This window comes from Harpia harpyja, chromosome 14 (genome assembly GCF_026419915.1).
Source record: "Harpia harpyja isolate bHarHar1 chromosome 14, bHarHar1 primary haplotype, whole genome shotgun sequence".
NCBI lineage: Eukaryota > Metazoa > Chordata > Aves > Accipitriformes > Accipitridae > Harpia > Harpia harpyja.
In genome coordinates this window covers 36,981,163-37,007,480 of record NC_068953.1, presented here as the reverse complement: position 1 = coordinate 37,007,480, position 26,318 = coordinate 36,981,163, and the positions used below count along the sequence as shown (strand labels likewise).

At 51.3% G+C, this 26,318-nt stretch overlaps 1 protein-coding gene across 1 annotated transcript in view; it reads left to right on the top strand.

Annotated features, from left to right (window-relative positions):
- The window catches only part of LINGO1 (leucine rich repeat and Ig domain containing 1), a 166,018-nt gene that overhangs the window by 70,477 nt on the left and 69,223 nt on the right, over window positions 1–26,318 (top strand). The window contains exon 4 of the mRNA XM_052807105.1: window positions 23,893–24,063. The gene's annotated coding sequence lies outside the window, so the exon portion shown is untranslated. The remainder of the gene's footprint in view (window positions 1–23,892; window positions 24,064–26,318) is intronic.

The window sequence follows — 26,318 nt, the reverse complement described above, 5'->3', positions numbered from 1 at the left end:
CCTGCAGAATGGCGACACCGCTCCTGCTGAGGTCAGGGGGATTTGTGGCAGCTTGTAAGAGAGCCAAATCTGTCTTTTCTTCCCCCGCTGAAGGTCGTGCCACAGTGCCCTCAGCATCTGGCTAATCCAGCCAGCGCCCTTCACCCGTACGCAGACCCACGCGTCTCCGGTACCTGCCGGGGCCATGCTGAGCCCCGCACTGGTGTCCCATCTCACACCACGGGAGCAGCAGGAACCCGGGCTGCCCCATGCGTCCATGTACCCATCAGTGCAACTGCCTGGCTGCAAGAAATCAGTCTGCAAGTCTCCGACGCAGTGAATTTGGTCTGTAGCGTTGCATGCCTTTGTTTTGATGACAGGAGTGGTGAAATAACACCCTTGGGACAGAAGGGATACCAAAATTGTGATATTGCCCTGTGGAATTATTTCACAGTCCATGTAGCTTTCCTGTCCTCTCAGCGATATTTTACCCAGACATTGCTCAAAGGATCACTGTCTTATATTAATCCATTTCTGTTGATGCACCGAATAAAATGCTATATTCCCCCTAGCACTCCTGCTGTCCATTTTGTTTCCAAGCAGCAAGCTGCCACCGTTCACGGGCAGTGGTGTTTGTCTGCTGCTGTGAATTATGATCGGCTATTGCGGAACAGGAACAGGGTACAGATTCATTCAGTCTTCTGCTCTCTCACAAGCTGCTCTTGTATTATTGATAACACAGGGCTGAGTGATTATTACCTATATAAATTTATTTTAATTTCTTATGATTGCTGCTGTGATTAAATTATGTGTCAGATTGTACTTATCCCGTACAAGCCGTGGCAGAATTTACATACAAGGCCTGGCTTAGTGAGACTGATAGATGAGACAGGACTGGTTTTCCCCATGTAGAGCTTTGACCCAGACCCGCAGAGGGATTTCGATGCATGCATTTGTTTGATTTCAGTTTTGGTGGGTCTGGGTCCTGGCCTTGCGCTCAGTGCAGTGCGGTTGTTTTGGATGTGTGAACTTTACACATTTCCCAGGAGAGCTGTAACTGCAGTAGCACACGTCAGGCTCCTGACGTGGATTTTCTTGGCTCAGTTCCCTTTTGCAGACGTGGCAGGGTTGTCCCCATGCCCTGGGATTGTTCAGTCCAAGCCAGGCAGGAGCGAGTGGCTTTGCCTGGGCAGCCAGAACCAAATCCAAACTGTATCGTTGCTTATTTTTTCCAACCTGTGCCATTTTCTATAGAATTATGAACTTTGGGCTGAAGTTATAAAGGTATTTAGGCACGTAAAGATGGAGAGAGGAGCTGAGAAAGATTAGATGTCTACACCCTCTTCACTTGCCCCGTAGACACCCATCCGCATTTTAAATGTCTTTCAATATCTGGCTATTAGGGCCAGGTAAAGCTAATTGTATGAGTAATTCTGTTGACTTAGTTACTCCTGTAAACATTGACAGAATCAGCCCCCCTGTTACTCAATAGAAAACACTTCCCAACAGAAAATACAAACAAATTGCTCTTCATATCATAACATTTTAAAATAAAAATATCAATAAGGAGCTAAGTCAAAACTGCATTTTAGATTCAACAGATTATTCAGCAGAAAACGTGAAAACAATGAAGCTCCTCTGAGTATGATAATAAGCACACACAGACGTATTGCTTTTTCAGATCACAAAATCTCAATACCCAAGATCAGTAGAAAACTAAGTAGAAAATGCTTTTTATAGGATTCAAATTCCAATTAAATTAGAGCAGATTATTCAACAAGAAAGCCTACAAAATGAAGTCTCAGTTTATGTATTGGAAAGCAAAATGCAAATATGTTGCTTTCCGGCTCGCAGGTTTTCAAACCAAAAGACAAACTTACTTTAAGTAAAAATTATTTCATTCAAATTCTGGGGGAATCGACTCAAGTAACTGATCCTCAACTGAATTATTCAGCTTTTTTATCAACAGACTTATTTCTTCCCTCTTTATTCTTAATTTGCCTATTCATAAATTCCACCGCTTTGTCAGTCATAAGAAATACTTTACAGTAGCTTTGACAAAGCAAAAATTAGCAGGGAAGAGAACTGGCACATAAATGCTTCACTGCAAAATACTTCCTTGCAACGTAAGATATTTTTCTCTTCCTGGAGCTTTAATGCCAGCAGAAATCAATGTGATCATCTGAGCTAACCCTCCTGCGCGGTGCTCGCCGCAGGGCTTCCACCCGGGCTTTGGGGACAGTCCCCAGGCTGGTCTTGCAGTGGCCGTTTTGGACCCGTGGTCTCTGGCAGCCGGCTGGGGGGTCCCGGTGCTGCCGCTCCACCCAGAGTCCCTGCTGGCATCCCCAGAGGAACAGCTTTGCTTTCAGAAACTCTGCTTTGGGCTGAAAGGTCCCGTGGGGCAGAAGAACGCGCTCTTCGGTAGACGGCTCCATTGCTCCGTTTCCTTTGCTCTTAAACAGTGGTATCTTCTTTCCAGCCTGCAATTGCCTGGCTTTGACTTTGAGCCATTGGATCTCATTACATGAGCTTGTGTGGGTCGTGGGTGTTTCTAGGGGAAATACCGGTGATCATAAATCTTTCCTTTTGATCTACAAACATCAATCTCTGCTGATGTAAAGAAGACTTAAAGGTTATAGTAAGAGTTTGAGTCAGAGGGGTAGAACTAGATGAAAATCTCAGTTCTGTAATTTTATTAGGAATTGGGAAATATTTTAACAGGGGGATTAAATGTATCTTTAAATACAGAACTTAAAAAGAAGGAAGGGATTTGTTCAACTGACACACTGGAGGAATTGTAGGACCGTAGAAACAATTTGTAAAACCTCATTAAATAGGAGAAGGCTCTGCGAATCCATCCAGCTTTCCTGAAGAACGTTGAACCTTCCTGCTTCCTCCAGTCTGCAGCTACTTGCTGCTGCTGCGTCTGCGGATCAGTAACCTGTCTGCAGGCACCACGAACCGTCAAGCCACATCCTGGGACCCCGGGTACGCGATGTGGGATAGTAAACGCAGTCAGGACCAGGGTCCCTCCTTGTAATCGCTTCTGATTCTCCCAGTTTCTCCAGGCAATGGGCTCGCTATGAGGCTTGTGTTAGTGGAAGGAGCAGAAAGGGCAGTGTAAGCCTTGGGTCGGAGGTGGGACTTTGGGGGTGAGAAGTGGTGTTCCTTCTGCTCTGGAAACATTACCTTGCATCTCTGCTGCAAAGTGTCTTCTTGTCCTCATCTCCTTGTTTGGAGGCATCACAGAAGAGAAACTGTGATGCTGTTACCATTTTTCCCTCTCTGAAGAGCAGGCAGGGAGAGGACACGGAGGGGCCGCAGGGACTGGAGGCAGTTGCCAGAGAAGCACTAACAGGGGGTGACAGCTTGGACCCAGCATCCTTGCACCCTGCTGCGGCATGCTGTGGTCAGGGCACGCTGTGCCGGTGGCTCATGGGGATATGCCACCAAGCCCCGTCCAGCCCTGCTGCGAACATTCAGCATGCTGCAGATTTTTGCCTCCTGGGATGTGAGAGGGACGCTGGAGATTTTGGCAGCAGCCCATAGAGCAGCTGGGGTTTCTGGCACCCAGGAAGCTATTGAAGATAGCTTACATGTTTGAGAGGCACTTGGATATGTTGGTGCTGAGAAAGGAATGTCCCGCCACCTTTCTTCTCCCTTGTTTCTTGCGTGGGGGTGAGGGTTCCCCACCCTTTGGTGCTCCAGCTGTGCAAGGAGCCTTGGGAATGTCACCCCTTTGGCACAGCTCTGAGGCTCTCCTAGCAGTTTCCCAGCCTTGTGATGATGTTTCCCAGTGGGCTGGCAAGGCTGCCCTGCTGTGTGTTGGGGACCTCAGGGTGCATGGTGGGGGACAGAGCCAGCAGTGATGCTCCTCTCGTGGAGCAAGCAGACCTTGCAGCCACTGCCTTCATGCTGCCCAAGCCTTGTTCTATCTCGTGGCAGAGCTGCATGGGAGCATCAAAGACTAACAAGTGGCCTGGGGACAGGAATGTGGATTTGGGGGAGAAGGGCTCTCATCACCCTCCTTCCAGGTTTTGATAGCCAGCTGACTTGTAGAGGTTGGCAGCAGAATGAAACCCCAGCATATATCCTCTTCCCTGTGTGATCTGTGCTTTGTGCCCACGAGGGGAGAGCTGTCACGGGTGCCACAGAGCAGAGGGGCCAGGATTCCCCCAGGATGCGGCTCAGCGATGCTTTATCAAACCCTCAGCACTGACTGAGCTGGTGGCTTTTAGGTCCTGCCCTGGACGCAACAAGGGCACGACTCAACTTTTGCTGGAAGGAAGGGACAAAACACAGGGCAGGAGCTGCCCATGCTCCGAGGGAGCTGGGGAGAGGTAGAGAGGAAAGAAGAAAGAAAGGGAGGGGAGATAGAAGGAAGGGGACGCAGAGTGGTAGAGGGCTGCTCCCTGCATCTCATTTGCCATTAGGTTGGCTTGAACAGCCCACAGCGTCCTCTCCTTGCAGAGGGTAATGGGCTTTCTGCAGAGCTCTCTGCTCTACCAGGAGGGAATGAGAAAGCAATGTCAAATATATGTTTGAAATGTCAACAGAAGGGCCCTGCAAGATTGACTGCAGTCTCGTGAAATATTTAATTCTTTCTCTCCTTATGAAGAGAGACGTTATTCTGGATGAAAGATTTATGCAGGGGGAGGAGGACAAGGGAGGAGGGGAGAGAGAGGGGGAAGAAGCATGCGGGGAGAGGGAGGGGACCAGCTGGCTCCCTCTCTCACTGCTACCCCTAACAGGGTGCCTGTTTGATCTGCCTGCCTATTACTCATCGCTGGAAGTGTTGGATGTTGCTTCATTATCGCAGCCTCATTTATTTCTATCAGCATATCTTCCCTTTCTGCTGCCTTTATCTTTGCACAGATGTCTACTGCAAAGCATGTGCCCACCTGCACACCGGCCCCTGAGCCCCGGACAGCCCTGGCACAGCCCACCCCAAACCACAGGGTACCAGGAGCTGGGGACACTGGTGGCGGCGTGGGGCTTTGGTGGGATGGCCACAAGGAAGCCGTCCACACCAAATGGTAGCAGAGGGGTATCGTATTGAACAGGATACCCTTTTTCCAGACCTGCAGGTTTTATGCTGCCTGAGGGAGAGGTCTTGCTTTCCCACGTGGGGGTACCAGTGTCTGATGCTGCAGATCTGGGGGGACACAACTGCATCTAGCCAGGCTGAGGGGGACGGGAAGGGCAAGGAAAACATTCCCCTTATCTGCTCCCTGCTCAGCACTTTCATCTGCTCTGCATCCAGAGGCTCACTGCCTGTCCATCTGTTTGGGGTTTGCTGAACGGGGAGCCTGTGAACAGCCAGATACCGCTGGGCTCCAGAGGGACCCCTTCCTCTCGGCAGCTTGCACTGGGGCTGTAACCTGCATCCTGCGTCGTGCCATCAGCTCATGACGGTGATGGCTGATCCAATGCGCCTTCCTCCCTCACCCTCCGCAGCAGGGCTGGCACTTGAAGGGGGAATGGGATGGATGTCTGCAGACATGCTCACCCGGAGCCTCCCGGGCAGTGGAGCTTAGCGGAGGCCCCTGGCATCTGTCGTAATGTCAATAACAGCGATAATCCCTCTGAGGTCATGTTAGTGAGACCAGAACCGTCTGAGGAAGCATCTCCCCACCCTTGCAATTCTTGAGATAGAAAACAAATGAGTTCCCACCAGCAACAGGAACAGAGATGTAAAATTCCAACAGCAGTAAAAGAAAAAAAAACCAACTTGAAAAAAACCCCTTTTGATTCCACTGAATAGTTTTTTTTAAATAATTTCAAAACATTTTGATAGTTGCTTTTCATTTCTAGTTCTTTTTGCAAAACTATAAATTACCTTAGATTTATTAACCTAAAAATTGATTTTCTTTCATTTCAAATGTGTCAAAAATGGAGCATTTTGACCTTCTGAGCCTTTTTCCAGAATTTTTGTGAAATGGGTAATTTGTCACAATTGATCCTTTTTTGGAAGGCTTTGAATTTCAACAAACTGGTATTTACTGATGAAAACACATTTAGTTGACAAATTCCCAAACCAGCTCTATTCAGGCAGTGGCTGTGATTTCAGGTTTCCAGAGCAGAGCGGAGAAAGGTTTTGGTACATGATTAGGAGCTTTCACATCCCGGGTGGGGACGCATCCTGAGAGCGGGTGCCTCTCAGACAGTTACAGCTCTCTGCACCTGCCTAGCTCAGATTCAGAGCAGAGACCTGGAGCTGAAAACCGTGGTAGTGTCCCCTCTCGAGTCCCCTGGGCAACCCGTGTCCGCACTGTGCTCTGCGCGACTGGCTCTCTGCAGGGCAGAGCAGGTCAGAAACCCATGGCTCCCCTTGCACCTCCCCGCTGAAACCACACACGCTGGCATCACTGGCATCTGAGCTGTTACACTCACTGCAGCGTTAAACCTTGATAAATGCCTTTAATTGGTCTTTAAAAAACATAAATAGGCAGGATATTAAATGCAACTCCTCAGGCAGAATAAGGCGAGTAATGTATGTTACCCAGCGACTGGTGGCACCTTGCAAAATGCACTTACGTGTGGTTTGAAACCAAGGGCTGGGGAAACGTTTCCTTTTCTTCTGTACGCTGACGGGAGCGGGAAGCTGGCGGTGCCAGGGAAAGTCCCATTCCTCCCAGCCCCGCTGCAACCCTGCGGAGCGCTCGACTACCATGTCCCAGCGCACGGTAACGGAGAGGTGGTTCGAGAAGCCAGGCCAGGCTCGCGCTCTCTCCCCAAAGCAGATGCATCGCATCTGTGGCACAGACCTGCCTCGCCCCACCTGGCCCCAAATCGGGGAGCCCTGGTCGGTGCCGAGACGTGCGAGCCGGTGCATGGCTTGTTCCTCGGTGTGGAGTTCATAGGTGCTCAACCATAGGACTTCGCTGTCTTCGGAAATGAGACGTGCGCCCTCATTACGCACCCTCCACAGTGCCTCTGAGGCCGCGGTGCCTGCTAACGAGATCACCAGAGGCCCTCTAGTTCCAGCCTCTGCCGGCTGCCTCAGCAAAGCAGGAGCTGTTAGTTCCAGCCATTAAAAACATTAAAGTTTCCTGAGGGTCTAGCAGTTGTTGTGCAATTTGCAGTAGTAGATAGGGGCAAAAAGCACCGGAAAGTTCAGAGCGGAATAAGGCCAAACAGCCAAATTAGGGGTCCGAGTCCCAGGGCCATGTCCTCTGCGGGTGGCAGCGGCAGCAGTTCCTCCAGCCACAGTGCAGCAGTGCGAAGTCGCATCCACTCAAGATTTTGCAAGATTTGCCTGCAAATTCCCACCTCCAGCTGTGCCAGGTTTTCAAAGGACTTCAACTCCAGCCCCACGCGTCCTGGCATGAGTCCGTCCCTTGGGAAGTCAATTCCACTGCCCCACTGAGACACAAGATCATGATCCAAAGCTTGGGCCTTGCTATTGCTAAGGGTGTTATGGACTATAAAGCAGATGTATGGGCAGATAACCCTTGGGAAAAATAAAACAAACACACCCCCCCCCCCCAACATCTTTTGAAGTTCACAGGAGGTTCAATTGATGTGCTGAGGGAAAATCTAGGTTTATTAGGGAAGCTGGGGTTCAGTCATTCCCTCCTAACCACCTGAGCCAGCAATCCTCGCAGAGGTGGGAGTAATGCAAAGAGCATCCTCCCCTGCCATCACCAGCACACTTGTCTGACTCCTTCAGCATTGCCAGCGCAAGTGGTGGGTGAACCTCCACGCATCTAAAGGCTGATTTTTCAATCAGGCGAGCACTTAAGCCTCCCAGAGTTCAGGTACTTGTCTCTCCGCTGCCACTCCTGTCTCTTCAGCATGAACAAGTGGGCTGGAGATCCCAAGAGAACAAGCTTTGCTATGAAGTTGCTAGTGCCTGGGGCTCGCAGGTTGGGGGTGGCATGAAAATAGCCGCTCTTGGAGCTCGGCTCTCTGTTGTTCACCCACAGCAGTGTCTCAGCCACCATCAGCTGCTTCTAAATACGGAGAAACGCTGCAGGCCTTCGGCAGCAGCACCGGGGAGCTGCCACTAAATGCACGGGAATAATGATCCCGCTGCTGGGGGGCCCTGGAAAAGCAGAGCTGTGGGAGGGAGTGGAAGCAACAGCAGCAGCAATAATAAGCAAGGAGCAATCCGGCGGGGAAAGGCTTGATCTGAGGGCTGGGTGACAGGTCTGCCTGGGCTTTTCCTGCGCAGGCTGAGGGAGGGACCTGGGACTTGTTGGAGGGAAGTAGGAGGCAGGAGCAGCTTACACCTCACCCGCACGGCATTCAACCCACCGCGACTGTGCCTTTGCACACAGCAGGGAGATCCCTGCGCGGGCAAAGCCTTCTGCTCTTCCTCTCTCCAGATGGAGCAGGCGGGGGTGGCATGCAAGTCTGGATTCAGCCAGATCTCACAGCCGTGCCGTGTCGTGCAGGCAGTCCCTGCCTGCCCTCTCCCTGCTGCTTGCCCGGGACTGAGCCAGCTGCCACCCTGCACCGACCGGCAGAGCGGCGTTTCCCACCCAGAGCAGAAACGCCGTCCTATGGGACCTGCTACACACACACTGGTCCTTTTTCTCTCATGAAGCTCCTCAAAACCGACCCAAAGCAACATGGAAGAAGCCACCGTAGTCCTGCGGGAGCTGGCAGCATCGGACTCTGCCTTTTCGTTTCTCTCTTTTCTTCCCTCCTTCCTCCACTTTTATTCTCCCTTCTCTGCAGAACCAAAACATTTTGGAGACTCTGCGCTCTGTGCTAGCCTATTATTCACAGAACCTCCTATCTCCCTGCTTCAGGATGCTGCCTGGATCCGACCAATTACCAGCTCCCTTGATGTATAACACCATAAAACCCTTAACCTCATTATAGAAAATTTCTTTTGAATGGCCTTTAAAAACCATCTCATTACACAGGAAGAACTGTAATTACCTTTAACAAGACAGAGATATTGTGCGAGCGAGTGCGTTTGGGCTGTCAAAACAGCAGCGGTGGGAGTTCATCTCCAGCCAGTTTCACCACAAGGGCAAACACTTTGTAATTCTCTCCCCTGCTCCGCTCTTCATCCTGACCCTACTCCTGCCTCTCATTCCTCGGTTCTCCACGCCTTCACCGGGCAAACACAACTCCTCGCTTGGCTCTGCTTTCCATGATAAAGCCTATCTTCCCCAGGTCTCGTCTCTCTAATGCTGCTGGTCTCTGCAGTCTGAGCAAAGCTCTTGCAAAGCCTGTCCCCGCACTGAGTTAACGTGTGGTCAATGCTGTCCAAGGGCTGCTGGGGTTCCTGGACTGACAGTTGGTCTTGGCCAAGTGGAGCCAAGAAGGAGGTGACGATGTGGCTGCCGGGATTTGCCATTGCCACGGCCCTGTGGTGCCTGGGCTGCAGGGATGATACCGCCTTTCCCAAGCAAGCCCACCTGGGTTTAACAGGGAGGGCTGAATGCCAGTTTGCTGCCTTCCGGACAAGAAGAAAAATGCTTTTTTTTAGGGCAAAAATCCTGTCTCTGCACCTTCCAGCTTTGGCCTCTGTTGACCTGAAGGGCAGGGGTCCATCCCTGCAGCCCAGCGGGATTCAGCTCTTTGCTGCCACGTTAGAGCTCACCCTTGGAGGGGGACCGGAGGGGTTAAGTTGTTTTCCTTTCTGCATGCGTGTGACTCAAAAGAAGATATTTTTTCCAAACAAAAATTTTTCCATCCCATCTGTCACTAATGTCAATGCACTCCTTTGCCCAGATCCATTTTTAAAAAAAAAAAAAACCACCCTAAAAATCTAACATTATTTTAGAAAAATCTGAGTACGTGTTACCAGAGCTGTGATATTTTCCATCTCTCGGAAAGGAGCCTTTACAGTTTTTAACCCTTGGTGTTCATCCCGAGGGGCTCCACCACCCTTGTCCCTGCCGGGCAGCTCTGCCTGCTCTCTCCTGTGGCATTTCTGGCTGTTGCTGCTTTATTTCTGTCCTTTATTTTTTCTACCTCTGGGATTTTTGGGGGTGTGTTTTCATACTGAACAAAGGAGAAGCTCACTAAGTGCCATTTACCCATTTCCAACATGTCCGCCTCTGGTAGCCCTGGCAGCGCTCACTCTGGCATTACATCTTGCTAGAGAAAGAGCATTTACCACGTCTTTCCCCTGGTTTTGAACATTTATGAACAAATAAAAAGTCAGGGGCTGGATGCGGGGGGGGGGGGGGGGCAGCCAGGCCCACCACGCTGCCCTGAGGGGTATGAGGAAGCACAGGCCTCAACAGAGCAGGGGTCTGGGGGAACCATCCAGAACCGCTGCAGAGCAGCCCTGCTCTCCTCGCAGCAGACACTCCTGCAGCCCCTCGGCATTGATCGTGCTGTTGGTTGTACTGGGAAATGGCACCAAATCCAGTACGGGGAGTGGGGCAGCTGCCCCCCCCCGTGCCTCGGGGCTGTCCGGAGGCAGTGCAGCCTGTCCAACAGCCCCTGGCATGGGTGGCTTTTCCCCAGGGACACACAGACCCCCCCAGCAGACAGGCTGCTCTGCCACTTTGGCCGGCCGTCCTGCCAAAATACGGTCATCTTCTGCCATAGGGAGAAGGAGAGGGTGGACATTGAGAGCCCAGCTGCTGTGAGGCAAGCTGATTGCTTAAAGGCCTTAATTGCCCTAAGCAGCCCCACCTGGAGCCTCCACCCGACCCTCTCCAACCACTGCTCTGGCAGCCATATTTAAGCTCAGGACTGGCCCCTTTGCTACTTTCTTGGGTTTTGGTGTGGGTTTTTTTGCTTCAGTGTTAGCTGCCTATGGGGCCTCTGGACCTGGTTTGTTGCTGTTGATGGACCTGGCTGCAGCACCCACCTCTGCCTACTGTGTTTGGAGCCGTGGGCCCATGCTCCATCAGGGAGGGCACCCTCTGCTTCTGGTTTGCCTTCCCTGGAAGAGCAGCCAGCCCTTGCTGCACACTCATGCTCCAGGGGACACGTTTCTGAAGCTGCCTGGTGAGTTTTGACCCCGTGTTAGAGGGCTGATAGCCAAGCTCTGAAAGGTACTGGCTTTCCTACCACCTTTGGGTTAGCAGATACCTGGTTGAGGCCCCCAGAGTGTGTCTCTGGAGTTGGGCTTTCTCAATGTACTGTGCTTGTGGCTCTGGGCATGTTGAGGACCAGCATGGAGAGCCAGGCTGGGTTTACATGTGTTATCCACCTGTGGTCCTGTTCAGGATCTGCAGCCTTGCTGAGGGCAGAGCTCGTGGTGCCCTCCTGGGGCTGGAGCCTGTGACTGGGAGGAAGGTTAAGTCCTGGGGCTCACCCTTGCCTCTTTCCAGAGCAGGCAGAGGGGGTGCTAGGTCTTTAGGGAGGGGGTGTCATGCTTTTATTTCCTGTAAGATGGCTAGGTTGGACTGTGGTTGATCAAAAAGCTGTGAATGAAGCAGCTGTGCTGTTTGTGTGCTGTCCCTGCCCAGGGGTATGCTGTGTTTGCCTGCCTGCCTTGCAGCCTGCCAGCAGGGCTGAGTTTTCCTTTCACTCCCCTGAATGCTTCAGGGGAGGCTTGGACTCCAGACAGTCTCCTCTTATATCTACTAAAGATGGGTGGTAGTCACCTTAGGTAGTTGTCTTCCCTATCCCAGTGTGCCAGAGGATCTGGGAAATGTTCTTGGTCCTCTCCCTGCCAGCAGCACCCGAATAGGAGCCTCAGGGCTTTCTGTCCCACTAGTTGTGACCATTTCTGCAGCCTCCCCCTGTGCTGGTCTCTGTGGTGTAGGAGCACAGCCCTGGTTTGTATTCTCCTCTGTTGTGGGGTATTTACTGCAAGTATCTACACAAAGTCCCTTTCATGGGCAGGTCTTCTTGCAACAACAGTTGGTCTGGTTGGGAGCAGGCATGCCTGTGGTGCAGGTCCCTGCCACCCCAGGGACCCCACGGCAGGAGCTCTGCCTCGGGAGGGTCCCTGTGAAACAGGTCGTGGTCTGCAGCCTGCATTGGCCAAGGAGTGTTCCTGTCCTGCTATAAGCGCACTCCTGAGAGTGGCTTTGCTCAGCCTCAATGTTTCTGACCTTTTCAGTGTTGTGCAGCAGCATTGGCTGCTGGAGCTGCCTTCGGCTCTGCTTGCTGTCTAATGAGCCTGTGGGGATCAAGGGGAAATGGGCAGCCAATAAAAATACAGAATATTGAAAAGGTCAGAACTGTTTGGTGTGGCACAATAACTCACAAAACTTCTCGGGCATTGCATGTCTCTCTGCTGGCCCCTGGTTGTGTGCCCAGGTGCAGGGGCTGTGGGGCTTGCAGCTTGGCTGTGGCTGGCTTGCATGGCCCTTCCCAGAGCATGGGGGAAAGACTCACAGCTGTGCTCTTGAGGCAGTGGTGAGCTTTGCAGGCATGCCAGTACCTCTGTGATTTTGCACATTGGTTGCACCTCTGCAAGCTGTGTTGGAGAAATCCTCCTCCAGAAGGAGTCTTCAGAAAATGGACTTTGCTTTCATCTTTGTGGAGGAAGAGACACCTCTCTGGTTGGGGTGTTCACTTACTTTTGCTAGCAGGTTCCTGCCATGTTCCCAACAGCAGGGAGCTGGACAGCTAGGTACCTGGTTGAGGTTGTTTCAGTGTCACGCTCTGGATCTGTGCCCTGGGTGTCACAGCAGTGGCAGGCAGGGACCACAGACCTCCAGGAGAGTGCTTGCTCCTGCACTTGGTCCTGCTGGGTGCAAGGGGCACTGGCTCATCCCTGATTGCCAGCAGCTGGGGGTGCATTTAAAGTCAGATGTGTACCTGGCTTTTCTGTGCCCCTCTGACAGCTAACTTATGAGGGGGAAGCTAAGCCTCTCCTCCTTGCCAATAAGGGCAAAGCTCTCCCGCAATGCTGTGCTGATTTAGCAAATCTGTCATTTCTAAGGGTGGGGGGAAATGTGCATCCAAAAGTTCTCAAACTGACTCCACTTCTCCAGCATTAGTGCAGGAGGGAGTCCCCTCTTTCTGCCTCTGACCCCTTCTAGTTCTCCACCTCTGTCCCAGCACATCTGTTGGCTCGTCCTCTGCCATGGGCCACCGGCTGGTGGGGACCTCACCTCTCCAGCCAAGGTACATTTGATAGCTCTTTGTGGTGACAGAGCAGGGCCCAGTGATGTTGCCATATGCCTGGCTATTGAAACATGCTGTAGGCCTGCCAGGTGCTGGGAGCAGAGGGAGAAAAAGGTCTTTTAAAAACCACTTGTTTCATCCCACCCAAAGTCATCATGACAATTTACTGCTGAAGGCTCCATATCAGCCCTGTGCCACTGACAGTTATTGGAAAATATCAAACAGTGCTTCGTGCAGTTCCCTTTCCTGTGGGCAAGAGGCATTTGGAAATGACAATTCATTGAGCTTAGGAGTGAAAATTTCTAAGTGCTGGAAGTGAAAACAAAGGAGCAGGGGGAAATTGCGGGTCAGTGCCAGGCAGGCAGCAGCAGGGCTGTGCACTGGCACAGCAGCAGGTCTCACCCTGGACACTGCTTTCCTCATCTGGATGCTGATTTCTCTGCAGACTCTATGTCCAATGGTTGGGGTTTGCCCAAGTTTCTGGCAGAGGAGACTGAGTGTTTTATGCTGCTTGCTTTGGTTAGATGTGATGGCTGGATTATCCCGTCAGCTCCCCATAGCCATGCTCCTGTGTGCACAGCTCTCATGTGCACCCTAACCCTGGTTGTGGGCACTGTGGATGTCTGCCCAGCCTGGTGCTTTTTACAGCCCTTGGCTTTGCTATTTCAAGTCTTCATGTGGTGTCCCAGGGACAGTCTTTTGTGTGGCGTGTAGTTCAGTAAATATGTAATGTGTTGGTTTAGGGCTTTACTGCTTTTATGCAGCACTAATGTAATGCTATTCAGAGAGCTCTGGCATGCCTGTTAGCAGCTGAAGTGGAGCAAAGGAAGGATGTTCTTCCTCTCCAAGCCCATCATCTTCCCCTCTTGATGCTCTCGGCCATGATATAGTGGTCTAAAGGAGACAACTTGTCTCTGTTAGCACTCAGTGAAAAACAGTCAATGGGATCGTTAGAAGTGACTATGGATTGGCCTTGTTTTTAAAAGGGATCTAAAATTTTTGGCCAAAGTCCCACTGGAGCATTTTCAACTTTTGTAAAAACCTTCTGCTAGACAACTTGTTTCTAGAGTTCCTACTAGACTTGTGCTCTCAGGTTTGGGGTGAGGAATTCCATGAGGAATTGTAGGTGCTTGTAGTGGCTTTGGCCAGTCTAGGAGGTGTCATCAGCACCCTGCCCTGGCCATGTGTCTCAGCCCCCCAGCAGCTTGGGGGGGGGGGGGCTGTCAGGCCTTAGCTATGTGTTGGATGATGTTGGGAACTGTTTCCTCTCTGGAATTCCCCAGATTCAGGGTAGGACTTAGCTCATGTTCCTGGCTGCACCCAAATCTGCTTCTTCCAGGCTGTACCTGGGCAGGGGTGTTACTCTGAGAGCAGAGCCTGCTCTGCAGTGAGCCTTGTGCCCCTGTCCCATACCACTGCACTGAGGTGCTCAAGCTTATGTGTGGGGGGGTGCTCCCAGCAGGTGGTTAAGCTGCTGTTATTCTGGATTGGCTCTTCAGCACCTTGCTAGTTTGGGCCCCTTGCAGTTAGTAATTGTAATACCTAATTTTAGTGTAATGGCACTCATTCAATCTGCAGTTCCCAGAATGTGTGACATAGATTAATATTACACAGAAAAAGTCAAGCTTCTGGTGTGAGATCAATAGATCATAACTTGGTGACATTTCAAAATACATCTTATTAGCAGTTCATATTTTGGCACTTTCCATATATTCCCATGAACCCCCCTCCCTGCTGTCCTGGGGAGTTGCTGTGCATGTGGTTGCTGATGGCATCAGAAGTCTTGTGAAATAACATCGCCTGTGCTGGATGCCGCTTTGTGGCTTTTATCTCGTGGAAAATAAATACCCTGATGGAGAGAGGTGAAAGTGCTGTTGGTCACTGTGGTGCAGTGACCAGGAGCCATTAGCATCTTGCAGCTGTAATGACTAGGGCTTTTTTCTGATCTGGCTCAGGGCATCTGAACCCCCAGCAGGCACCTTGGTGTTGACATTGTGTGGTGCTGTTGTGACCAGCCCTAACAGAAAGGTGAGACTGGGAAAGCAAAGGAAGCCCATGGTGGCTGTCCTGTCCTAGATGAGGATAGAGGTTCTTTGGAAGGACAACACAGGGCACACCTGTGTGACCTGGGCAGTGCTGTTGGGTAGATAAGCAGAGGCTTTGTGCTTTTGGGGCACAAACCAGCACCTTTTATCAGCATTAATGAGGAAGGGTAATATGGGGGCCAGCCATGGCAGGGCGAGTCCTTGCCTTGTGGTGATCCTTCTCAGCCTCAGCATATGGGCATCTTTGCACAGAGGCCCTTGTTTGACAGCTTAAAGTGACTTCCTTGAGGATGGGGCTCAAGGTAAAGGCTGAGTCTATTTTGACTCTGGACCAGGGTCTCCTGTAACTCCTGTGCTTATGTCCTCCTTTTCCCATGTGCAGTGGGTGGTGCTGGGTTGATTTGTCTGCATGGGTCAGGCTCTTGGGCAATAAGTTCAGAGCTGAGTTTTGCAGCCAGCTGTAATCATATCTCTTCAGGGCACACGTACGCATGTGCATGCACTTCTCCCTTCATGTCTTGCTCTGCTTTCTCCTCCTTGGAAGGAAGCTAATCTCCTCCACAGCCCTCACCCATCAGAGCAGCTCTCAGCTGCTCCTGTGCTGTGGAGGAATTGCCAGGATCAGAGGTTTGGATCATAGTTGCGAGGGATGATCCCTCTTTTGGTAAGCCTGGATGAGAAAGGTGGTGTGCAGTTATTCTGCATCAGTGGAGTATGCTAGAGAAGATGCACTTTCCTCTGGTCCCCAGAGTCAACGGGAGCTGTGCTGAGTTTTGCTCAAATGGAAGATGCTTGTGTACAATTCTGTAAGCAATGAAGTGACTCAGGTTGCCCACTCAGTCTTCTCTTTCCACAGTCTGTTCCCAAAGTCCCTCCGGATGTGTCTGAAGCATCCTAAATAAGACCTGTGCATGCTGTGCTCCGAGGTGGAGGCTGTACTGAGCTGCTCACTGAAAAATAGGCCATTGCTTTTCTCACGCAGGCAGGCATTTAAAGAGCCTGTGCGGGAGGAGTGTGGGCATGTAGCTAAATCAGAAGTGAGGAGCCGTCCCCTCCTTTGGCACCTCACCTGCCTTGCATGAAATGGGGATGTTGGGAAGCCAGGATGCAGGCTGGCTGGCTTTTTTTGGTAGCTTTCTTGGTGGCACTGGCTTTGTGCAGTGCTCCTACCATCCAGCAGAAATCACTAGGGAGAAGCCACTTACTTTTTGCTTTGCCTTTCTGTCTAGGATTTCCAGAATGGCTTAGTTTTTTTACCTCTGCTCCCAGAGAAGTCAATGGCAAGACTTGCTTGCCTGAAGTGGGATTAGGTAATAGACCTCACAGGAATCCCTGCCTTGCTCTCCTGATCATTTCTCCAGCCAGATGCCCAGGCAAAGTATCTCTGTCTGTCTTCCAACCTGAGATTCTGTCTCTTCACTAATTAAATGAGGAATGTCATCTCTTTATATTTGTCAGCTGACTTCAAATTAAAAAGGGACCTATAGAACCAAGAAGAACCTTATCCTCACTTTGGGGATTGCCTGCCTTTTTAAGTTTTTTTTGTGGACTGATAATTCCATCTGAAGGTCTCCTGTGATACTGCAGTAACCCTTGGATGCTATTCAAGTGCATCTTAGCCCCTGGTGTGTGCTCATTGCCTCCTAATTGCTCTAAATAAGTTGGGAATGATGAAATTAAAGTGCCATTGATATCAGGCAGCCCTGGCACACTGCAGTTACAGGCATGTGAGGAAAGTGGACAGATGGGGAGATGTTAGGATAATAGGTATTAAATGCAGATTTTACCCTGTTTGGGATCCCCATCTAAGCACAGTTCAACTTCTTGGCACAGCAAGTTTGGCAGCTTCCATGCTGGTGCCCCAGCTGAGCATTTGGCATGGGTTGGTTATGTACAGGACATAAAACTGAATGACCTCCCTCGGTTCCCCAGAGATTCCTGGATGTTGTGCTCTCCAGAGGCAAGGACATGCAAAATAACCCTGAGGCCACACGATGTCCCCAATCTGTAAATCCTCAGTTGCCAGTCCTTGGGGCAACATGGTCAAGCTGAAGCAAGTAGGTGTGGGCTGTTGGGGCTGTACTAGTTCATCAAACAGGCAGGGCTTGTCCTTATGTTCACTCCCTTAATCTGTAATGGACTGACGGCTGAGTTTTGGGTTCTGGCATTGAACCCAGAAGAGAGAGTGGGGTGTCCTCCTACCCTGGCATGCAGGAAAGCTAACCTGAGACTCCAGTGTGCCTGGGATTGGCATCCCCTGCTCCTGCCCTGCCTGGGAAAGCAGCCCTTGCCCCAGTGTGGGGACAGCACTGGCAGGAATGATGGTAGGGAGGACATGGGAGATGGTGGGGCTGGGAGCTGCCCTGGGGTGAGGCTGGGATCTGGTTGGTGTCATTCAGTAGCTGCTCTCAAGCTCTGTTCACCTGGAAATCCTGCTGCCTTTAGTTTGCTTTGCTCTGAAAGAAACGAAAATTGATTTTTAGCATATGTAGTCAAAGGGGAAGAATGATACCTTGTTCTTGGCTGGCAGTGTTACTGTGTCCTGTAGGAGCAGAGGGGCCTGGATAAGATGTGAATCCGGATCTTAAGCAAAGGCAGCTTTGTGACAGTCTGTTTCTAGCCAGAATAGACTCATCATGTAACCCATAGGGTGAAATTCATCCAAGTCATGGGGCGTGCAGACCAGCAATTCAATGCTCATCCCCATGATTGAGTATGCCCCCTGATCCTGCAGTGAGAGCTGCGCAGGTGTGGTAACATGATGCTCAAGAAGAACATCTTGGCCAAAGCACCCCATTTTTGGAGCCTGTGGGGGGTGGCTAGTCCCAGAGCTGCAGGTGAGAATGAGCTTCATCAGGTTGCAAGTACTTCTGTGCTTGTGTAGCCTTACAGGTGTGCCCAGTTTTGTGATTGTGCAATTAATAGTTTTCTGAAGATGGATGACAGGTACAGCACAGCAGTTTTCCTTCCAAAAAAATGCCAATCATTTTAATCACTTGCCTAAGATTTGAGTCAAGTCCAGCCACCTGGCTTTGGATAATAACTCTCCCAAGCCTTCTTGAGCTAGTCTTGTGAAGTGTTGGTGTTATCAGGACACTTGAAATAGATGGGAGGTGCACTGACATGGCAGCCAGCTGGCCCACAGGATGGATGGCTGGTTGCAAAGCGATGGAAAGTTACATTTGCTCAGTCTGAGCCAATTCTATTCCTGTAACTGGCCTTGGCTGTGACTTCAGCTTCCCCATGGCTCATCGGATGCTCACCCTGTGACATGCTCACCTGGGGGCCTGTTGCACAGGCTTTGGGTTGAGATGGCAGGATCCCTTGCTCTGGGCAGCCCTCCAGGCTCAGGGCTGATCTTTCAGAGGAGTTTAAGACCTCTGAATTCCACCTGTTGCACATCTAAAGGAGATGATTCATGACCCACTGGTCTGACCTGCTCTGCAACAGAAGCCAGAAATTATCCCCTGCTAATTCCTTTGTCAAGTGCAGTAACTCTGGGTGCATTCAAGCACATGGTTCCCAAAGACACGGGAGCTGTGGGGTCTTGGCTCTGCTGGCAGGCAGGACGGGTGTCTGTGAAGTTGCAGAGGAGCAGCCATCTGTTCCTAGCTGGGCGTTTGGAGCAATCCTTTGAGTAAGGGTGCTCCTGGAGTGCCTGGGCTGGCTGGTGCTGCTGGCACCCTGCTCTGGTAGGGGGCTGCATGGGGTGTAGCAGTCTGTTTGCATGAGGTATCATGGACACTGCCCTGGGCTGGTCCCCGTGACCGAGTGTTCAAATGTCCCTAACACATGGTACCTCCAAGCAAACTGCTCATGCTGCAGGAGGTGGTTACAATGGCTGTAAATTCCTACAGGCAGGAAACACCCTGGGTTTGGAAGGGTTTGGGTGTTAATTCATTGAGTTAACTTTCTCAAAAGGATCTACAAGCTGCAGGGATGTGAGCATGATGCCATTTGCACTTTCCAGTGAGTGGGCCAGTCTCCCTGGTGCCCAGCACCCTGCAGTGCTGTGGTCCTGTTCAGAGGTGCCCTCCCACCCATCGCTGCTGTTCCCTCTGCTTGGGTAGAAATGCCCCCTCCAGTTGCAGTCCCTCCGCAGCTGCACTTGCAACCCAGCCTGCTGAATTATTGACAAAAGCCAATGCGTGTGCTGGTTGGCATAGTGCACTGCGACCTTGAGATCCCCTCAGTGCACCCTCCTGCCTTTGTGTTAGCTGGAGCCGAGTTAATACCTTTCTCCTCATCTTGTGTGGGTGTTGGCTCATGTCTGTTCTTGCCTTGTCTTCCTCTGCTTCCCCTTCCCCTCGGCCACTTCCAGGATGTGACTGCCTCTGGGCTCGGTGCCTTGGGCTGGTCTATGCAAGCTCCCACCAAGAGCCATCCCCTTCTCTGCATGGCTGAGCACAGCATGGTACATCCCTGGACCTGCAAGGAGAAGGTCCGGGTGCCACTCATCAGCAAACAAGCTGGGCACTGCTATGGCACCAGGGAAGAGGGCAAGCGCAGGGCATGGCTGGCTCATCCGTGCAGGCACGCTGTGTTTTGGCCAGTGCTAAAGTTGGCTGTTCCTGCTGGACAAGGAGGGGGAGGAAGGAGCAGTATTAGGTGGAAAGCCCTGGTGAGCTGGGCTTGGCATGGTTGTGGGAGGAGGAAGGGAGTGGTGCTGGCTGCTCCCAGGAGGAGCCATGAGAGCTGTCACCCTGTAGGACCCCCTTTTTGGTAGCTGCACCCAGCTTGGTTATCAAGGGCAGTGAAAAAGGCTGAGCAGGCACCGGGGCTTGTTTTGCCACCAGGAACTGTTTGATGCTCTGGACAACTGCTTGCTGGACTGTGCTGTGCGGAGCCTGGGCAAGGCTTGGTCCGCAGAAGCTTAATTTCTGGGGAGCAGATCCCTTGGGTTTGCTCCAGCTGAGTGCTGTCGTGGTGGTGGTGGTGCAGTTTGTCACACTAAGACTCGCCTAATTGGACCAAACTTCAGTATCCTGTGGGCTTTGCATCCCCTCCAAACAGGGCAGGTCTTGGAGACCGTGTCTGGCACTGAGCAGAACAGGTTGTTACTCGTCCCCACTTGCCCCAGGTGCCCAGAGATGTCCTGGCATTGCCCTGCAGGGCAGTAGGTGGAAGGACGGACTTGTTTTCCCATCTTGATCCCTCATGACTGAGGTTTTGTGGAGCCTTTCACCCAAAGGTGAAGTCACTCACCATGGCCACCTTTAGCAGCTGCTTCTCTGCATTGTGGGTTGTAAATGTCCCCTTAATTTAGTGCCTGCAGTGCACTAAAGCAGCAACCTTAGCACAGCCTCTGCATAATAACTGAACAGGCTCCAGATCCTTTGCTCTGACACAAGACTGCTCTCCTTGCTGTAGCCCCAGTGGCTGATGTCTCCCTTACCCCTGGGTGCCTCTGCCCCATCCCTGCTGTGTGCCACAGCCAGGTCTGCTCCTGGAGATGACAGGAGGGGCTGGTGTCTGCCACATCTGTGCTTGGGATGAGGGCAGGATTGGACCAGGAACGGCAGCAGGATCCTGCCCCTGGGGTCAGAGATGCAGCAGGGCTCCCTGCATGGTTCTGGGGTCCTGCCCCATCCCCATCTGAGCAGGCACCAAGCCAGATGCTGAAGCGCTGTGCTGCTCCTTGCTTGCACCAGACTGCCCCTCTGCCCCACCACTGAGCCTCCCCACAACTTGTTTTTGGAAGATAACTCCCTGTTAAATAGAGATATTTAGCCTAATCCAGGCAGGTCAGTCCAGGAAGTAATGCACTCACTTCTCAAATGTTTCAATTTTTGGCTAAACTTACTAGTGAAAGGTGTTTTTTCTCCTTCACAGAAGAGAATAACAGCTCTGACCTTGAGGAGAGAAATGATGAGGGTTCAGAGTTTTCTTTCTTTTTTTTTGTTGCTATTTTTCTTGCAAAATATTCAAGTTGAGAGGGATTTTTTGCTTAAACAATTTATGCCCAGTGGATAGATTTATTCCATTCAGCTGCCAGCCACAAGAAAGCCCTGTTATTCCCTGTGGCATGGCTTTTTTTCCTCAATACTCATAAATACTCTTTGCTAAATCTGAGTTTCTACTCCTTGCAAACACGAGGGACCAGGTACTCCTGCCACATTCCTGATGCTGGATGTGCCTCCTTGTAGCCACCTCGCCTGCTTTGCTGGCCTGGGCCAAGGTAATGTGAGTGGTGCTCAGGACCTGCTCCTGAATTTCCCTCTGTCTCCCCACGCCTGATCCCATTCTGCTCCCTCATTATTGCCATCTCTTGGGGATAAAGGCTGTGTAAAAATTGCTTTTTTTTATTAATGTCCTGGCACCAAGTGCTTTGTAGGCAGCACTTCCAAATCCCACCTGGCTGCTACCTCCCAGCCAACACCGTGCTGTCCTGGCTTTTTAGCAGGAACCAGGCAAAAAATGGATATCCAGGCTGGCTGGGTGGTTTAGCATGATTCCTTCAAGGGAGAAAGGGAAAATGTGAAGGTTTGGTTTGGTTCTGAATGATTTATTTGAATGAATGTGGCAGAAATGCAAAGTGAGTGTTTGGGCTTGACAGCACAGGTTTTTTTGATTGGGGGTAGGAAAAAAACTGAGGAGATTCTTAAAGTGAAAAGTGGGCTCAGTGAGGGAAAAAGGGAGACGTTTTCTTTTAAACACATCAAAACTGGCTGGTTTTAATGCTGACTGATCACTTAATACTTTTTTCTGAAACACTGTTCCATGTGACAAGGCACGTTTGCCAGGGCTGGGATTGCTGCAGCTGTGTGGTGTGGCTCGCTGGTGGGTTTGTCTGTGGTAGCTCCAGAGCTGGCATGGCACCATCTGCCTGCCAGCCCCTTGCACCACTGGTGTCTGCCTCGGTTTCCCTTCCCTTGTCTGCAGCTCATTCATGAGGTTTGGGGAGCTCTGGCTGCCCCATCTCATCCTTACCAGGATAAGCTAATGCAGGGAACCCATGTGCTGCTGCAGCTCCCTTGCTCAAGAGATTTAACTGAGGTCTGGACTGAGATCTCCAAACAGTGCAGTAGTGAGCCTGAGACATAGTGTCCCTTCCCTGATGGGCATCTTGCTGGCTCTGTCTCTCTAGTGCTTTTGATTTCTTTAGAGCTCAGTTTTTCAGCCTCCTCACCTCCCTGCTAGCACAGTGTTTTAGGAACAGATGGGCTTAATTTCCGATTGCCATCCCCTGAACTTGGGAGGAGGTTTGAGTTTGGAGCAAGTCTGCCTCTTATTCTGTGTGACTCCATCCGGCAGACTCCTGCCTGTGGGCAGCCAGGTCTGCCCTGCCCCTGCGGACACGTAGCCTCCTACTGAGGACCTGGCAAATACCCCTCTTCATGCTGAGGAGGGCTCTCTGAAGTAAGATTTTTCTCTCTTAGCAGATAAATCTGTTTCTGTGTTACCTTAGCAGTAGCAGTGGCTGAGCATCATCTTATGGGTTGATACTGTTGAGATGCTTAGTCTAAGCTTCATCTAATCCTCTTTCATCTAGCAATCAGGCTAGTGATCTCGCAAAAACAGGTTTTCTGACACCAGCCTCAGCATTTTGTGGTGCGTGCTTGTGCTGGAACGGTAATGCTCCTGCAGTATCTCAGTGTCGCTGCCCCTGAACTGAGCCAGAGGCAAAAGGGAAAAGAAAATGAACCTAAGTTTCTAACCTGAACTCTGTACCTGACTTGTGGATTTGGGGTTCAGGTGTCAGCTCTTGTTTTCATAGGATTTTGTGGCATGTGATTTCCTTGCCTGGCTTCTTGTGGAACATAAACCAGATTTTTATAACCATGAATTTGGGTTGGATTAAAGTTTTGGGATTGGTTGGTGGTTTTTTGTTTTTTTTTTTTTTAAGAATGCCTTCCTGAATCTGGCCTGTTTTGCTTCTTTCTTCTGCACACTGCCAGTGCACCTGTGGAATCCTGAAGCTCTTTGAGGAGCAATAGCAAATTTAAAATATTCCCATCCCCTTTCTGTGTGTTGAGGCCCTGAATTCAAGGCAGAATTTGGGGCTGCCAGACTTTGCTTGTGCTTGAAAACTCTTGGACTGTGAACTTTGCAATCAAAACCTGATTTCTGCTTGCTTTGTGTGTGTGGTTCAATGGGCTTGTTGCCCTCCAGCATGGCAATGTCACACAGACACCAATCTGGGGGACAGGCCTCCAGGTGTAGGGATGGGGTCACCTGGCTGTGGTCCTGGCACAAGGCAGTGGCAGGGATTAGCACCCAGGACCACCCTCCCATGGCCTCAGGGCATGGGAGAGGGGCTGTGGGGTTTGCTATCAGTAAGATCTGATCAGCCCTGAGCTGGTTCCCAGCTGGTGGTTAGAATTCATCCCTGGGATCTGGTTTTGACCAGCCCTGGGATAAACATAATCCCTCCTTGAGCAAGAGAGGTCAGGTGAGCAAAGCCTTCCTTGATGACTGTCTGCCAATCCTGCTGTGGTGAGGGCTAGCTGCAATGATTGATGGCTGTGGGTGGGAGGGAGAGAGCAACCTCTTCTGGAGATGGTCTCCAGTGGGGCAGGTCCCTCGGCTTGGGTTTGCTGCTGGTGTGATACTTAAGGAGTCGTCCTGCTTATCTCTTGTGTGGCCACTGGCATGGAAAGCCTTGTGCTAGCAAGCAGATGGGCGAGTGCACCTTGAGAGCAGGGCAAGAGGAGATGAAAACTATTGCATGGGTGAGAGAGTGGAGTCAGGGAACAGACCTGACACCAGCCAGCCAGTGCTCCAGAGCTGCTCGCTGCCACCACCTTGCCCTAATCCCTTAACTCTGCTTGGCCTCAGCCCCCAACACCTTCCTCCTTTTCTGCCCAAATTGGGTGTTTGTCCCTTCAGCACCTTCTCACACTCTCCCCATCCTCCTGTCTTGCAGGGCTGTGTGTCCAGGGCTGAGTGAGGTGCCCTGCTGCGCTGCATTGGGTCCCATGAGACAGGCAGGACCACCCTGTTCTTCCCACCCGGGGCTGCAGCACCCCCCTCTGCCTCTGCTGCACAGGAAGCCCCTCCAGCACCCGAAGCAAAGCTGCAGAGGTCTGCTGCCACGGTAAGTCCCTGGGCTTTTGCTTTCCGCTGCCACTTCTCTGGAGAAGGACATGCTGCAGGGTTCGCTTTCCTGTTTGCTCCATGTGCATCAACCTGCTCACAGCGTGGGGTGTGTACGCAGGCCTGCAAAAAAGGCTTTGAGTGAACAGCTAGCTTATGCACCGAACAATTCAGGTTTCAGTCAACAGAAACAGCTCACGAATTCAGGTTGTATTTAGCAAGTGGTTTTGGCTGGGGAAAAAAGTGAAACACTGAAAAGTTTCATTTTGACATTTTCAGAATGAAACCTTTCAGCCATCTGTTTTGAGATGACATTTCATTTTGAATTTTTTCTAGGGTTTTTTTTCAGTGTGGGGGGGGAAGCCACCTACAAACAAAATGAAAGCTTCACTTCAGACCAAACAAAATGTTTCATTCAGCCCCAGATTATTACTGGGGTTTTAAAATTTGGCAAAGAAAAAAAAAATACTTCAGTCAACCTGAATTACTTTCTTCTCAATTTGGCCACCAAAACAAAAAACAAGCAACCCCCCACAGTTTTCCCAGCCCAAATCCTCAGAATATGTTTGCTGTTGGGGTTGAAAGCTGGAGGAATGGGTGTTACACCAGGGTTGTAGGGCAAGGGACTTTGGGCAGCCCCAGCAGGCAGGAGGAGGGAGCCTTGCCTTCAGTGTGGGGAGGCGGTAGCTGCAAAACCTGTGGGGTTATTTGCTTTGTGTGTGCGAGGGAGTCAGAGCTGTGAGGCATGTACTATGCATCACTGGGGTTTTTTGAGTGAGAGCTTGGGAAGAGCCTGTGGTGGCAGAACATGTTGTACCAATGACTTGAGGGATGGCAGGAGAGACTCTGTGGGAGCTAATTTTAGCTATGGCAGAAAGCTTGTGCCTGTGAGGAGAGCTTGCTGTGCTGAGCCCACCTGGGAGCCAGCATCCTCCTGGGAATGGGATGGAGCCCTGAGGCTGTGGTGGTGGCCACTGGCACTGGTGCCCAGACCTGGGCTGGCTGCTGCTGGGCACCACAGGTGCATGGCAGGTCTCACCCAGCCCTGTTTGCTCCCCACATCATCTGTGCCTGTTAATGCTTTCCCTGTCCAGTGTTTGAGAAAGCCCAGTTTAGGGGGGGATTGATGTGACACTGAAGGGACCTTCTGGTCTGCCTGGAAGGTGTTTGCAACTGAGCTTGTCCTGCACAGGAGAAACCCCTCTGGGGAAGGAGCCTGTTGGGCTGCGGAGGGAGGACAGTGGGATGAGGCTGGGGAAGCAGCGGAGGGGGAAGGGAGGCAAGTGGCTGGTTTGCATGGCCAAAGCATGGAGGTGAAGGGTTCAAACATGTCAGCTTGGTTTGGGGTCAGAAGATGTAGCAAAGTCGTGGGAATGAGGGAGAACCCAATCTCCCAGCAGCACCACACCTTGCAGAAGAGCAGCAGTTGAGCACTATGAGGGCCACAAGTTCCCAATGCGAGGCAGAGGGACAGTGCCTTGTGGTGAACAAGACTCTACCCATGGGGCTGCAGAAGAAACCTGCATGGGCTCCTCTTGCCCCCTTAATGACAAGGAGGAGATGGTCTGACCATACTTCCCAAATCCCATCACTGTGAGCACCTGGGTAGCCCTTCTACCATGCTCTTGGCTCAGCTGAAAGCTGAAGCTACCTAATTAAAGAGGCTGCACTTTTCATTTACTACATGCTCTCCACCCCCAGTTTATCCCAAATGTGACCTTATCAACAGTCACATCACAGAACTGCTGGGTGTGGAGGCAGGTGCTGGAAGGGAGATTGCTGTGCTTGGTGGGGGCTGCTGGACTCCTCCCTGGTGTGGGGCTGTACCTGCCCTGCAATGGCTCATGCCCTTTGTCAGGAAGGAGGAATGGAGGGCTGAATTGTAGTGGGAGAGTAGGAGAGACACAAAATTGTGTCATAAACAAAATCTGTGTGGTGGGGGGAGTGGGGTGGTGGGCAGCCTGCAGGAATGCATCGTCTGCCTATTTCCTAGGAGTGTGCTGCTGGTGTCCCTGGCTCCCAGCAGCCTGGGCGTGCAGGACTCCCACTCTGGCAGGCTTAAAATACAAAGAGTACCAGGCAGGTGTCTCGGTATGTGGTGGGACAGCAGGTGTTTGATATCCATTCTCATGTGCTCCCCATGCTTTTGTCAGCACTAGCTTCCTGCTGAAGCATTACAGGGTTGCTGCCTTTGTTGCAGAGGTAAAAATTGGCTGTTCAGAGCTGTGAGATCAGAAGGGATCAAGGGTTGTTGCA